The following is a 14,015-nucleotide window of genomic DNA, read 5'->3' as shown; positions in this document are numbered from 1 at the left end:
CCCGTAGTCCTATTAACTGACATACCTCACCTGTTTTGTTATCCCTAATTTGGTACCGCCCGGTATTCCCTGCCTCCACATGCTGGCCAGTCATGCGATTTCAGGAATCCCGGTCACCTAGATCAAATCAATATGTCCCAAATTATCATGTCCCTTTGAGGTTAGCTTCTTCCGTTGTTCCCTCACCACAACCTTTGCCTTCTTCTGCAGGGTGTATCGTCTGCATGACCTACAAGCCAATATTCCCCAGGCGAGAGCCAGTATCAATTGCACCCCCACCAACACGTGTGATATTATCCTAATCCAAGGCTGGATGTTGACGTTCATCCCCCAATCCCATACTTTCTCCCACCATCTTGGGTTTTGAAATTCCCATTCAGTATCTTCTTTGAGAACCTTTATTTTACTCCGCAGCTGGTGGTAGAGCTTCACTGACTGACCTACTCTGTCCGTTAACTCACTCAGCTCTTCCACTAGCTGTGGGAATGGGGCCTGCTCCGGCTCTTTATAGTCTTGAAGATGATCATGGAGCTGATCGGTTGCATTAATGGTTTCCAGCCCCCACTGTTGGATATAAACTATCCGGACTTGTCTTATAGTGACTGGTCGTTGAGGGGTAAAACAGAGGTCTGGGTATGGTATGGGGCAACGTAAACTTCCGTAGCGGTATGATATTTCAGTGGTGGACACGCAGTACTTGCCTTTTCCCTGGTAACCCAACCTTGCAAAGTGTAGGGGGGGCGGGGACAATTTCCAGGACGCACCCTTCCGTGCAATTAAATCCACATTCATCCAATTCCCCCTGTCCCACCGGATGAGGGCACATGGTGATGCCACTTAGGTGCTTACACCCGGTAAGGGAGACTCCATACAGAGTCTGGTTTTTCCGTACCACATAAGTCTCTGTCAGATAATATCGGAGGGAGGTACTGCCCTGTATAAGTGGAGGTATGGCCCGGTATCATGAGGGACCACTGGATATACCCTGGTCAAACCTTTTCGAGTACAGTTATCCAGTATTCCCCTGAGTCCAGCTAACCGGGCCAGCCGTGCACTATCGATCCAATCTGGTACCTCCCCCTTTGGATCTGATCGAGGTTGTGTCTCATTTGTTCCACCATCCACAGCCCATAAGCGTGGCACAATTGTCCGTGCCGGAGCTTTCCTGCATCCTTTCGTTCTCTGTCGATTAGGCGATTAATTGTCTTGGCATGTGCCTCGAGCGCAGCTATCCCATATAACTGAATTTCCATTGTTCTCTGCCCCAGACCTGTTTGAGCCAATTGGGTCCCCTCAACCTGTGCCATGAAGTCTCTTATTACTCCTCTGAGCTGTTCCACCTTTTCTTTCACCCCTTGTATCTCTAAAGAATTGATTAAAGAAGTCCCAGTATTGATCCCTGTTACTACATCATTTAATATTTTTCTCTTGTATCTATGAAATGGGTATGCCCCCTTAACCTAGTGGCCCCTGTGGCATCAGCAGCTTGACATCACAACATCAGTTAACATATTATACATATTCTTGGCCTGCTCTGAACACTGTTCCGGCATCCGGATGCCTGAGACATTGATCAGCACGGGCACAATTTCATGCTTTACATTATCGTACAAAATCTCTCCCTCATTCAACAGGACTATTCCATTGTTGGGTCCTTTTGCTATTAGACAAAGTTCTTTAGGGGTTGTGGACAGTGTTAAAGGGCGAGGTGTTGTCAGATCAGGGGGAAAACATATGTACACTTCCCATCCGACATGTTGTACAATACCCCATGGTTCATATAGTCCATATTAATACTCCTTTCATTAATCCTTTGTGCATCCGTTACCGGGTCTTTGTTCTTCCTCTCCGGTTGTTGTCCCAAGCCTCTGGATATTAGCATCAGGCCCCACAGCCATGGTAGTCCGTTCCTTCCCATTCTCCACTAGTGGTTATACCTGTAATTTAAACACACCGACCTGGTAGTCAACAGGTGTTAGTACTTCTCCATGTTGTGAGTATCCCCTGATGAGGGATACATGTCTACCTGTGAACACGTCCTGGTGAATCCAGGAGTTAATTTATATTCTTATCATCTCCACTCTTTCGAAAATATCTATATGGGTCTGTCGTGCTCGGGTTTCTTTCCCCACAATCCTTGACCAGTTAATAGTACATCTAATAATAATCCAAATGCCTATCAATACTACCATTATTCCCAGCCCCCCGAATAGTCCATTCTAAAGTGTATTCTTCCATTCCCGGTATCTCTTTGCGTACCAGGTGGTGTTTATTTCGGGGTCTGTCATTTGCTGTTGTCTTTATATATCTTCAGTTGGGACCAATGTTTCCATCGGCCCTTCCCTTTACCATTACTTTGTCTCCCACAACAGGCACCTTTGTCTGTTCCTCTTTCATGTCTGTTTCTATAGAACCTCCTGCCTCACCTCATGCAGTTGTCTGTACAACTCCTTTAAAAATCTTTTAACCCTTTCTCTTGCAGGTCCTATTTCCTCACTACCTGTTACGACATCCCCTAGCAACCTCATTGCCCTTCCTGTTGTTATTAATGTGTTTAATTTATCCTGATTATTTTATTCATTTTCTCTGTGTGAGTGTGTGCCAATAGCTTGATAATGTAATATATTGTCTCACCCTACAGGCTACATTAACCATTTCATGCCATGCTGTTTCTCAAGTCAGTAAACATGTTTGAGACCCGTTCACCAGTGCATTTCACCATGCATTTTGCATGTTAGTTGCTCTGCATGCAACAAATCACATCTGCAGGCTTACACAGGTATCCCAATGTCATGCCACATATTCGCAACTCTCAGGTGATCTTATCAAAAGATCAAAAATGGCCAGACTTTCAAATGTAGCTCTCTTAAAAACTCATAACTCCGAGAGAAAACTATCAATTGCCAGTCTTATCTACACTTTCCTGACTTTCACTGGAAAATTCTAGGCTTCTTGGAAATTCCACACTATATTAATTTAGCTGTTCGAATTCTAATTTCACCATTGTTTATCCCCAGAATTCCTTTATTAGCTCTTGCATCAGCCATATCTAATTGCCAATTCCCATTAATTATGATTCTATTTCATTTTGAGCCCTGGAGAACCTTTACTATCAATATTCATAATTCCTTAAAACAGAAATCAAACATTTCCGTTTGATACCAGGCATTACTATATATTGTTTGTTTCTTTTTCTTAGATGACATTTTAATTCCTTAAATAACTTGCTAAATTAAACCGGATTTTCAACATCTCAGATTATTCCAAATTCAAATAACAGTAAAATTCCCTTTAAGTGCTTTAAATAAACACTCATATCAATTTAATTTTGTTTATCGATTCCAATTTCTTATGTCCAGACTTGGTGATAGTGCTTGCAACTATCTCTCCTTATCAAGCACTTTGTCTCATTGATAAAAATAGCTGCAGCAAGGTTAATTTCTTTGCTTGTCTCCAAGGGGGCAGAGCAAAGCATTCTCAGCTGCATTGCTTTAAGTAAACCTTTTTTTCCTTATTGAAAAGAACTAAACTCCATTTTAAAAGTTTTTTTGGTATCCTTAGGGTTTTAAAACAACAAAATCTTTAGTAACATTATCAACTTCAAAGGAAACCATCTCCATCAGGAAAGACAGCATTTTAGATTAAACTCCAATTGTTTCCAAACTTTTAGCATCTTTTGTAAGAGATTTCTAATCCGAGGATTTTTTTATACGATCAAGATGATTCCAAATTCCGGTTCACGTCAATAAACATTTAAAAGTTTTCCTCAACTTAACAGGTTAGTTAACCCTAACAGTATAAATTTAATTCAGACTTATTAACTTATAATACTTATTAACTACACACAGAACAGAATAGCACGTGCTTTTTTTAAAAGTTAGGTAAATTACATCATTTTTCTTGTTCTTTCTTCAGGCGCCTTTTCAAATGATTGTGATAAAGCCAAAAACTAAAGAAAAAGTTATTTAACACTCTTACAACAAAAGAGTTAACACCAGCTTCTTACACAAACTTTAATCTTTCCCATATCTCCTTTGCTTATCCTTCTCTCCCTTAAAACAATATCCATTTTTTTTTACATTTGCTACTTAAAAACTGTCAGTAAAACATGTCTTCAAGTTTAGACTGCAAAATAAAGCAATAGCAAAGTTTCCAATTAAAGCAGTGTTTTAAACTTCAAATTGGATTTCTGCCAGCCATCTTCAGACCTTCAAGGCTGAAGCTTATCTCTTAGAAAATTATTCATTGCCTTTTCACAGTTGCAAAACCAACTTTTAAAAAATAAAAATAAAACTTTAACTTAAAATATAATTCAATTTTATATCCCATTCCTGGGTGCACAATCTTAAATTGAAATGAACACACTCAACAATTACTTTTCACACTCATTCAATTCCAGACAGCTTAACAGACTCATGCTTTCAACATCAAAGCCAGACAACAAGGAGTTAACAACAGCCAGTTCTACAGAACACAAGCTGCACATCCCAAGGGCATTCATTTCGCTCGTGGAGGCTTCCAACATTCACACATTCGAATCAAAAGACACAGTAACTTGTTCTTAGTTGCCAAATGGCACGTAAGGGAAACCTCTGGTCCCCACTCGAGCTCTGCTCTTTTACTGGCCATGCTTGGGTAGGATTAGTACCGTTTTAAAGTTTACTCTCAGAGGTCCGCTTTTCAGTCCAGCACTACTTGTAGTAAACCGTCACATCACCCGCCGACTATCGGATCACAAGTCTGTCACAACCTTTACTAATGCAAAACCCTTACATAAGCAAACTTATGATAATACTTTATACAATGCCCGATAATGCGTCCACTGTTTGACGACTGGTCAGACCCCTCTACAATTTGGATATCCTAGTCGCTGAACACCACCACCTGGTCCCAGGGAGAATGAATAAACATACTCACCCGGTACTCCGCCGATGGTGGGCGCTCTTCAATATCCTGTTCGTCCCAAGTTCGGAATCAGGCTCTGGCCAATTCCCCCTTGGGCCCTTAGTTCCCTTCGCCCACTTGATCCTGGCCGTCAGGTGGGACTAAGTCCTCTTAATTCAGACTCAGGCTGGGTGATTGGGATAGTGGGGTTACAGAAGAGCTGACCTACACCTGATCCTGCCGATTGCGGAAATTGTTCAAGTGGGATAACTAAATGAACCACTCAATACTCAGGTCTGTTCCAATCATCAAATGGTTTATTGATTTTACACCAGCGGGGAGCAAGACACTGGGCTCACCATGCGCTTCTCCACTGAACAAAGGAACATCCACAACAGACATACAGTTACTCAGCCCATCCCGACTGGACACAATCCAATCATAACAGTTATTGATTACATACATTATATTCATTACCAATAAAATTACTAATTACGCATCATGTGGTTGTGGGGATAGCTCATGGTACGCCCCTGACCAAGCTCCCTGACCAACTATCCTTGAGTCTTCACAATGAATCCTTCTACCTTTATCAGGCCTGCATTCCTAGTTGCTTTGTGCAGTCTGCAATTAGACAGGGCAGCTGTCTTATGCACTGATATGAGGGGCCCTCCTTGGTCAGGCTAGCAGTACCATTCTCAGGGATGTGACTTAGCCAATCTGGTCCCACAATGCCTTGGGTATATACTTCATTTTGTAACAATATGTGGCTACACTTTCATCTGGTCTATGAGAATATAAGGTTAGCTGCATTGGCCACAATTTTCCCCCAACAGAGATGGATTCATTGGAAGACTGAAGATTTCATAGAAGCTGGACATCATTTTGTTGACTGTTCATTGAAAGGACACTATGTTGTTTAAAAACAACCTTGTTGGAAGTCATGTGCTTTATAAACAAGAGAAACTTTGGTGACCTGGGGAAGACGTTTACAGAGAAGTGACAGGTCAATATTTATAGGGGTCAGGAGGCTTGACTTCTGAGATATTGTTTTTGGTTTTGCTTTGGACAGTGAACTGTTTTGAAAACAGTTGGAGAAAGCCAACCAAGAAAGCAGCCAACATCAGCTCACCCTTTTCCATCTCTTTGAGATCTTCCTGAGAGTCAAGTGTAAGAAATAGAGAAACTGATGCTGCATTTCTCCTGAAATGCCTGCCAGAAACCCCTGATGCCGCATTTCTCGAGAAAGCCTGCCAAACTGATCCTCAGTGTCGCATGAAAAGAACTGCTCCAGAAAGATCCCAGTGATAGTTGTCTATGCGTATTTTGGGACACCAGACCAAAAAGAGACAACTGACATCTTTCCATATCTTCTCTTTTTTCTACAAGAATTAGCAAGTATTTAGCCAAAGTTTTTTTTTGTTGCCTTTTTTTTGTAACAAACCTCTGCAGAGAGAATTTCTGTATCTTTTTCAGTGTGTGTTTGAGTTTGTGTGTGGGGAATTTAAAAAAGAATTTTTATATTTCAATCTGTGTGTGAATGCTTTGCTTTGTTACTGGTTAAGACTTGTTTTATAATAAACTGATAATTTTCTTGTTTATTCAAGAAACCTGGTTGGTGTATTTTATTCTGGGATAAAGAGCAGAGTATATGATTGACTGTATCGGTAACTGGGTAAACATTTAAAAAAATATGTTGTGACCTGTGGAGAAGTGGAACTAGAAAAGACAGTGCACTCCTCCTGCCTCAGTAGTAACAGCAGAAGAACACCTTTGACCACAAGTTCATCAGGCAGTGGTCCACATGTAACGTCCGCGAGGACTTGCGGGAAAAAGAGATGGTAGATCCTGTCAGATGGTTCCCCGAGCAGACAGTCAAACTCATTTGGCAGAATGCCTTATTACCAGAACTTTCAAACAAGCATCAAGATGTAACTTGGCTGGCAGTGAGAAGGGCCTTCCCCGTCAGATCCTTCCAAAACACCAGGAGTCTCACTGTCTCCACAACCAGGTTTCTGCTGGAACGACCACAAGGTGAGGGGGCTGGGTGGTTCCAATTGTTCAACTCCCACATGACTACACCGAGTGTGTTTTGTTATTCGTGTTCTAACCTCTTTGTGTTTTGTCAAATAAACAGACAGCGCAGGGTTTTCTTGTAGGTTTAAACCATAAGATTAATTATTTATTGAGCAATATGCCTTACCCCAAAATTGTTGCAACCGCACCCACTCAAGCATTCACACAAACACACACACAATGTACATATACAGAGACAGATAGAGAAGAAAAGGGTAAGTTGTTTGCAGTGGGGTAGGATTTCGGGGTTCACGGTAAACCTGCTCAGAGATCAAGTTCTCTTTAGCTGCAGGCCTGAGGTGTTTGTAGATTTCTCTGTTGATTGAAAGTTCAGTTTGAAGACAGGGGATCACTTCCAAATCTCTGCTGCACAGGTTGAAACGTAGAATTCACAGCAGGGCGCCTTTCTTTCTGGTTTGCAGCCATTATTTTAAACACATCGTCCGCTTTGTTTAAAAAGAAAAGATCATTTTTAATTTTAGAACTCTTCAGTTGAGTTCTTGTAGTTTCAATCACTGCACTTTACTTACCTAAGTGTCACACTGCCCTCGATGCGGCTGCAGTGGGAAAGAGACCATCACCCACCTCCTTCTAGAATGTGCCTTTGCAAAACAGATCTGGAAAGAGAAGCAATGGTTATTGTTGAGGTTCATCCCGAGCAACTCTGCAACGCAGGACTCTACAGGCTGTTCCCAGCCACGCAAACCAAGATAAACATCAACTGCTGCTGGCAGAACATCAACTTGGTGAAAGACGCAGTTTGGTCTGCCTAAAACTGCTCTTCCAGTGCAAAAAGCTTTCAACAACCTGAGTGTTGCAGACTGGCACATTCCAAGGTGCTACATGCTAAGGGATACACTAAAGCTTAGGGCAGCTGCCACAGAGGCTCAGTGATGAAAGGCCACTGTGTAAGGTCCTCCCACCATAGTATACCGAGGGGCTGGAAACCATGTAAAACCCGTCGGGCTGTATGCACCAGAGAATGTTTGACACGAAATATAAATGTACATTGTAAATATAACCTGTAATGGCACGTGTAGTGAGGCACTTCATGTACTGTATTGAAAGAAACTGACCTGGATAGCACTTCATGTAATGTCACATTTGAACTCTTAGGTCAGGTATTTTTACAAATTTTATGAATACTGTATATTTTTGGAAAAAAATTGCCCCCATCCCAACTGCACTGAGTGTGAAGAAGGGAGTTTGGTAAGTGAGTGAATTTTAAGGATTAATCTCTCAAGACTAGTTTTTGTTTTGTTTACATCTAGAAATTAATTGAAATTCCTGTTTCAGTTAAGAGGTAAGTTAGGTTTCTTGCAGTTTTAAACAGGGGTATACTAACTCTCTGAGAATAGCTGTAGCTAGTTAATTAGGTAGCTAGCTTAAACTGGTTTCTGAGCTGTAGCAGAGCTCTAGCAGAGCTAACACAGCACTGTTTCAGAGTATAAATTCAGGGGACTCTCAGTGCTGCTGGTCTGTATTGAGTGCTGCTGGAGGGCACAGAGTGTTAAGGGAGTTTGGTAATTGAGGGTGTTTGGTAAGGAGGGCAACATAAATTAAGAAGAAAATAAATTTGAGTGCACAGAGTGTAAAGTGGGAGTTTGGTGCATGAGGGAGGGGCTCCTTTCTTTCTGCTACCTTTTTTCAGCCTCCAGCCTGTCTCTTCGGTACAGGGGAAGAAGTTGACTGGTGAGGAACTGGAAAGTTATTTTACTTCTCATTGTAACAAAAAGTTTTTAAAGTTACAGTATGGCAGGTCAGCTTAGCCAAGGAGAATGTACGCGCTGCGGTATGTGGGAAGTCATGGACACACCATATGTCCTAGATGAACACATCTGCAGGAAGTGTCACCGGCTGCAGAAGCTTGAGCTCCAGGTTTCGGAACTCGAGCGGCGGCTGCAGTCACTGTTGTGCATCCACGAGGCAGAGGACTACGTGGATAGCGCATTTAGGGAGGTGGTCACACTACAGGTTAGGAGCATGCAGTCAGAGACGGAATCGGTGACTGCCAGGCAGTCTAAGAGAACCAGGCAGTTGTCTGAGTCTATCTTGCTTGCTAATCGGTTTTCCATTTTGGATAATGGTGAAAGCGATGGTTCCTTGCGGGGGGTGCAGCCAGAGCAGTAGTCAGGGGATCAGACAGGTGTTTCTGTGGCAGTAAATGTGACTCCAGGATGGTGTGTTGCCTCCCTTTTGCCAGGGTCAAGGATGTCATGGAACGGCTGCAGGACATCCTTCTGGGGAAGGGTGAAAAGCCAGAGGTCATGGTCCACATTGGTACCAATGACAGGTAGGAAGAGGTATGAGGTCCTGAAAGCAGATTTTAGAGAGTTAGGAAGGAAATTAAAAAGCAGGACCTCCAAAGAAATAATCTCAGGATTACTCTCAGTGCCACATGCTAGTGAGCATAGGAATAGGAGCATTGGTCGATTGAACACATGTCTGGAGATCGGTGTAGGAGGGAGGGCATCAGATTTCTGAGGCATTGGGACCGGTTCTGGGGCAGGTGAGACCTGTACAAGATGGACGGGCTACAGCTTAACAGAACCGTAACTAATATCACAATGCTGGGAGTGTACCATAGACCCCCAAACAATCCCCAAACAGTCAGAGGGAGATAGAAGAGCAGATATGTAAGCAAATCTCTGAGAGGTGCAAGAACAATAAGGCAGTAATAGTAGGGGATTTTAACTACCCCAATATTAGCTGGGATAGTTTTAGTGTGAAAGGAATTGAGGGAGCAGAATTCTTGAGGTGCATTCAGAAGAACTTTTTTGCCCAGTATGTAGCAAGTCGAACAAGAAAGGGCACAGTTTTAGACTTAGTTTTAGAAAATGAAGATGGGCAGGTGGAAGGAGTGGCAGTGGGAGAGCATTTTGGTGGTAGTGATCATAACTCAGTCAGTTTTAACATAATTATGGAAAAGCCAGAGATAGGAGTGTGAGTTCTCATTTGGGGTAAGGCCAATTTTACTAAACTGAGGAGTGATTTAGTGAAAGTGGACTGGAAACAACTACTTGAAGATAAATCAGTGTCAGAACACTGGGAGGCATTCAAATGGGAGATGTAAGGGGTTCAGAGTAAACATGTTCCCACAAAGAAAAAAGGTGAGACGGCCAAATCTAGAGTCCCATGGATGTCAAGGAGCCTACAGGGTAAGATAAGGCAGAAAAGGAAAGCTAATGACACTATAAACACTATAGAAAGTGGAGGGGTGAAATCAAAAAGGAAATCAGGATAGCAAAGAGAGGGCATGAAGGAATATTGGCAAGCAAAATCAAGGTGAACCCAAAGATGTTTTATCAATACATTAAGAGTAAGAGGATAACTAAGGAGAGAGTAGGGCCCATAAAAGACCAAAAATGTAACCTACGCAGAAGATGTTGGTATGGTTCTCAATAAATACTTTGTGTCTGTCTTCACAAAAGTGGGGGACGATGCAGATATTATAGTTAAGGAGGAGGAGTGTGAAGTATTGGATGTGATAAACACAGGGAGAGAGGAAGTATTAATGGGATCAGCATCCTTGAAAGTTGAAAAATCACCAGGGCCAGATGAAATGTATCTTATGCTGTTAAAAGAAGCAAGAGAGAAAATAGCAGAAGGTCTGATCATCATTTTCCAGTCCTCACTGGATACAGGTGTGGTGCCAAGGGATTGGAGAACTGCTAACGTTGTACCTCTGTTTAAAAAGGGAGCAAAGGATAGACCGAATAATTACAGGACAGTCAGTCTAACCTCAGTAGTGGGCAAATTATTGGAATCTATTCTGAGAGACAGGATAAACTGTCACTTAGAAAGGCACAGGTTAATCAAGGATAGTCAGCATGGATTTGTTAAGGGAAGATCTTGTTTGACCAACTTGATTGAATTTTTTGAAGAAATAACAAGGAGGATTGATGAGGGTAGTGCAGTTGATGTGGTCTACATGGATTTTAGCAAGGCTTTTGACAAGGTTCCACATGGCAGACTGGTTAAAAAAATAAAATCCCATGGGATCCAGGGAAATGCAGCAAGGTGGATACAAAATTGGCTCAGTGGCAGGAAACAAAGGGTAATTGTTGACGCTGTTTTAGCGACTGGAGGGCTGTTTCCAGTTGCGTTCTGCAGGGCTCAGTACTGGGTCCCCTGCTTTTTGTGGTCTTTATTAACGATTTGGACGTATATGTAGGGTGCATGATCAAGAAGTTTGCAGACGACACAAAGATTGGCCGTGTGGTAGATAGTGAGGAGGATTGCTGTAGGCTGCAGGAAGATATTGATGGGCTGGTCAGATGGGTAGAAAAGTAGCAAATGGAATTCAACCTGGAGAAGTGTGAGGTGATGCACTTGGGGAGGTCAAACAAGGCAAAGGAATACACGGAGGTACAGGCAGGCTGCTCAAATCCCTGCCCTGATTGCTGAGTTGCTTTTCGCCTATGACCTCTGGATCTCAGAGCCCCCGAGGGCACGGCCAAAGACTGCTCCACCTGTACCTTTGCAGGGACAGACACAGACATTGAGAGACGAGGCAGCACCTCAGGTACTGTAGATGCGGCAGACAACGGGTGAGAAGGGAGAGCGATTTAAGTGGCGTTCCCATTTCCATGTCCTCCTTTGCCATTATTCCACTCCTGGGCCAGCACCACATCACTCCTACCACTTTACCAGACAACAGCTTGGTGAAAATCAATGGCGTGATTTGAAGCCATGGATAAAGTATCTGTCATTTAAGGCAGTAGCATCTCCTGCATGGCCATGGTCAGGGCCTACACAGACTCATTTGAGAGCTACGCTTGTAGCTCCACAACATGCGGCAACTCTCTCCATGGCTGACATTCTTGCAATTACCTTTGGCACCAATCTACTACTGTTGGACTTCTCCATCCTCTCTGCTATTGTGGTAAGTGAGCATGGCACGTCTGCTGCTCTACCTTTTATCATTCTCCTTCTCAACGATGGCCCCAAAGGTTCTGCATCTGTGTCCAGCTGAGCAGAGTTTGGAGGGGACTGCCTTTCGATGTGGACTCTCCACATCTGTCCCTATCATCGGTTTCTGCTTATGCTTACTGAATTGTGAATCACCAGGTGATAACCAACTAACTCACTAACTGGAACCACCAAAGTGCAATTATTTGGGCTGCTACATGGCTGTACATCTTGTGATGGAGCACTCTCAGAAGGAATGAGGACCCCTGAGGAATCGTTGTCATGTATGCCCACAGACTCATGCTCTATACATGGAAGACAAAACAAACGGATATGAATTAATCCTGGCATAGTAATAATCTTGACAATCACTATATTCAGGTTTCTTATAGTTGAGATGCTGATGAAATACAGTCAGTATGTGTGTCATAGATATTTCTAATTGTGTCACCAGGCATCTGCAAGTTCCCAGTGTCTGCATCTCCACTGACAGAGATACAGATGTGCGACTTATCTCCATGACCTCCTCCTCTGCCTCTGGGTGCTGCACAATTTGTGCTGGGCCACCTTCAGTCCTCTCCCTCTCCATAGCATTTTGCACTCTCTTGCCTACAAAGGACAAAAGAACAGATCTGTGAGTGACTGAAAATCACATGTTCACCCCACTGATGCAGTGCATTCAGTGAAAGTGACTATCAAAAAGATGCATCATATTGCATGAGGGCTGGGGTGAATGGCAGCAGTGGGTGGATACATGGCAGTTGAGAAAGTGTGCAGAAAGTGAAGAATGGGTGCTGCTGAAACTTAAATGTGTGTGAGGAGTGATATGATGGAATATGTTTAGCAAGACAGAATGGGCGGGGGAAATGTTGTACACCACAGGATACAGGTAAATTAATAACTGTACTCACTTTCCTGACCTGGTTAGGTCATTAAATCAGTTCTTGCTCCAAGTTCCAGGCACAATGCTCCTGCTGCTGACCTTCTCAGCCACCTCCAACCACACCTTCTTGGTAGCAGCTGTAGGTTTCTTCCTCATATTGCTCAGGAAAATTATCTCCCTTCTGCTTCTGACTGCACACAATAATAATCCAAGGGAAGCATCATAAAATCTGGGTGCTGGTCTTGCTAGTCATGAATCCATGTTAAATACCTCTCGCTGTTTCCTTCCAAAACCTCCTGGCTCATCCAACTTCCATTTCTGCATTGTCCCTTTAAATGGACGACTTGAGATTGCACCTTGTGCATGCACATCATGCCTACTGCAGATTGTGGCGATGCAAAACTAGAAGGAAAAATTTAATGAGACAATCAACTTGAAGTTGGAGAATCTGACCCTCAGAGTTTTCTTACAGGTTTTGCACAGGAAAATGATCAATTCACCTCGCTTGGAACCTGCCTTTGCACTAATATAGAGGCTATTATAGTATTGTTGCTTGTTACTGTTGTAATTAAAGTTTCTCCCATCTCTGGTTTCTCCTCTGCCAATCTCCCCCCACCCCTCTGGTTTCCCTTCGTTGTCTGCTCATGGGTGGTCTCTTGATTTTTGGAACTTCTCCTACCATGGGTGTTGGTGCAAATCTACAAGCAAAGATACGCAATTACCACCCAACTATAAGCTAAATGCTATAATGCGCAGATGCCACGTGATCAGATATGGCATGATCAGAAATCACATTGTCAGAATCCTACATGATTAAACCTCCAGGAATTCCTGATTGATGAATTGAGAAGCGCCAACTCACCTTCCTCATCAGTAATTATTTTGTGATCTTGTAATGTTTGCTGTGTCGTCAAGCTGAGAGATTGCAGTTGGTCAGGGGAGTTAAGAGTTGGTCAGGAAGTCAAACATTTCAAATCTCTTCTGCTGGATTTGGTGCTTAATAACGGGGTCTTTTTACCAAATACAGCAGCTTTCCATCCAGGAAAGGAGCAGTCTTGATTGTGACCCTTCTCCCCATGATCGAACAGCTCAGAAACATTCTGCCCAGTTTGGGTGAGTTCAGGAGGATTCAGAGGTCACAACTTCATGGGAGGAAGGAAAGAACTTCTGTAGAATGACCCAGAATTAAAATTTAAAACAGAGTGGATCGAACTGCCATCACCAACCCAGTTGCCATGGTGATAAGTCCCCATGATGCATT

At 42.9% G+C, this 14,015-nt stretch overlaps 1 long non-coding RNA gene across 2 annotated transcripts; it reads right to left on the bottom strand.

The window, feature by feature from the left end:
- Positions 1-4,847: 4,847 nt before the first annotated feature.
- On the bottom strand, positions 4,848-13,981 carry LOC137380053 (uncharacterized). Of its 2 annotated transcripts, XR_010976960.1 has the most exons (5): positions 13,617-13,981; positions 12,783-13,156; positions 11,794-12,480; positions 7,491-7,577; positions 4,848-7,406 (listed from the first exon to the last, which is right to left on the bottom strand). It is a non-coding gene; the product is annotated as an uncharacterized lncRNA (long non-coding RNA). The 2 variants fall into 2 exon arrangements; XR_010976959.1 differs by having other exon boundaries at positions 7,491-12,480.
- Positions 13,982-14,015: the final 34 nt, after the last annotated feature.

Source organism: Heterodontus francisci, chromosome 19, assembly GCF_036365525.1.
Source record: "Heterodontus francisci isolate sHetFra1 chromosome 19, sHetFra1.hap1, whole genome shotgun sequence".
NCBI lineage: Eukaryota > Metazoa > Chordata > Chondrichthyes > Heterodontiformes > Heterodontidae > Heterodontus > Heterodontus francisci.
This window is presented reverse-complemented; position numbering and strand designations above follow the sequence as displayed.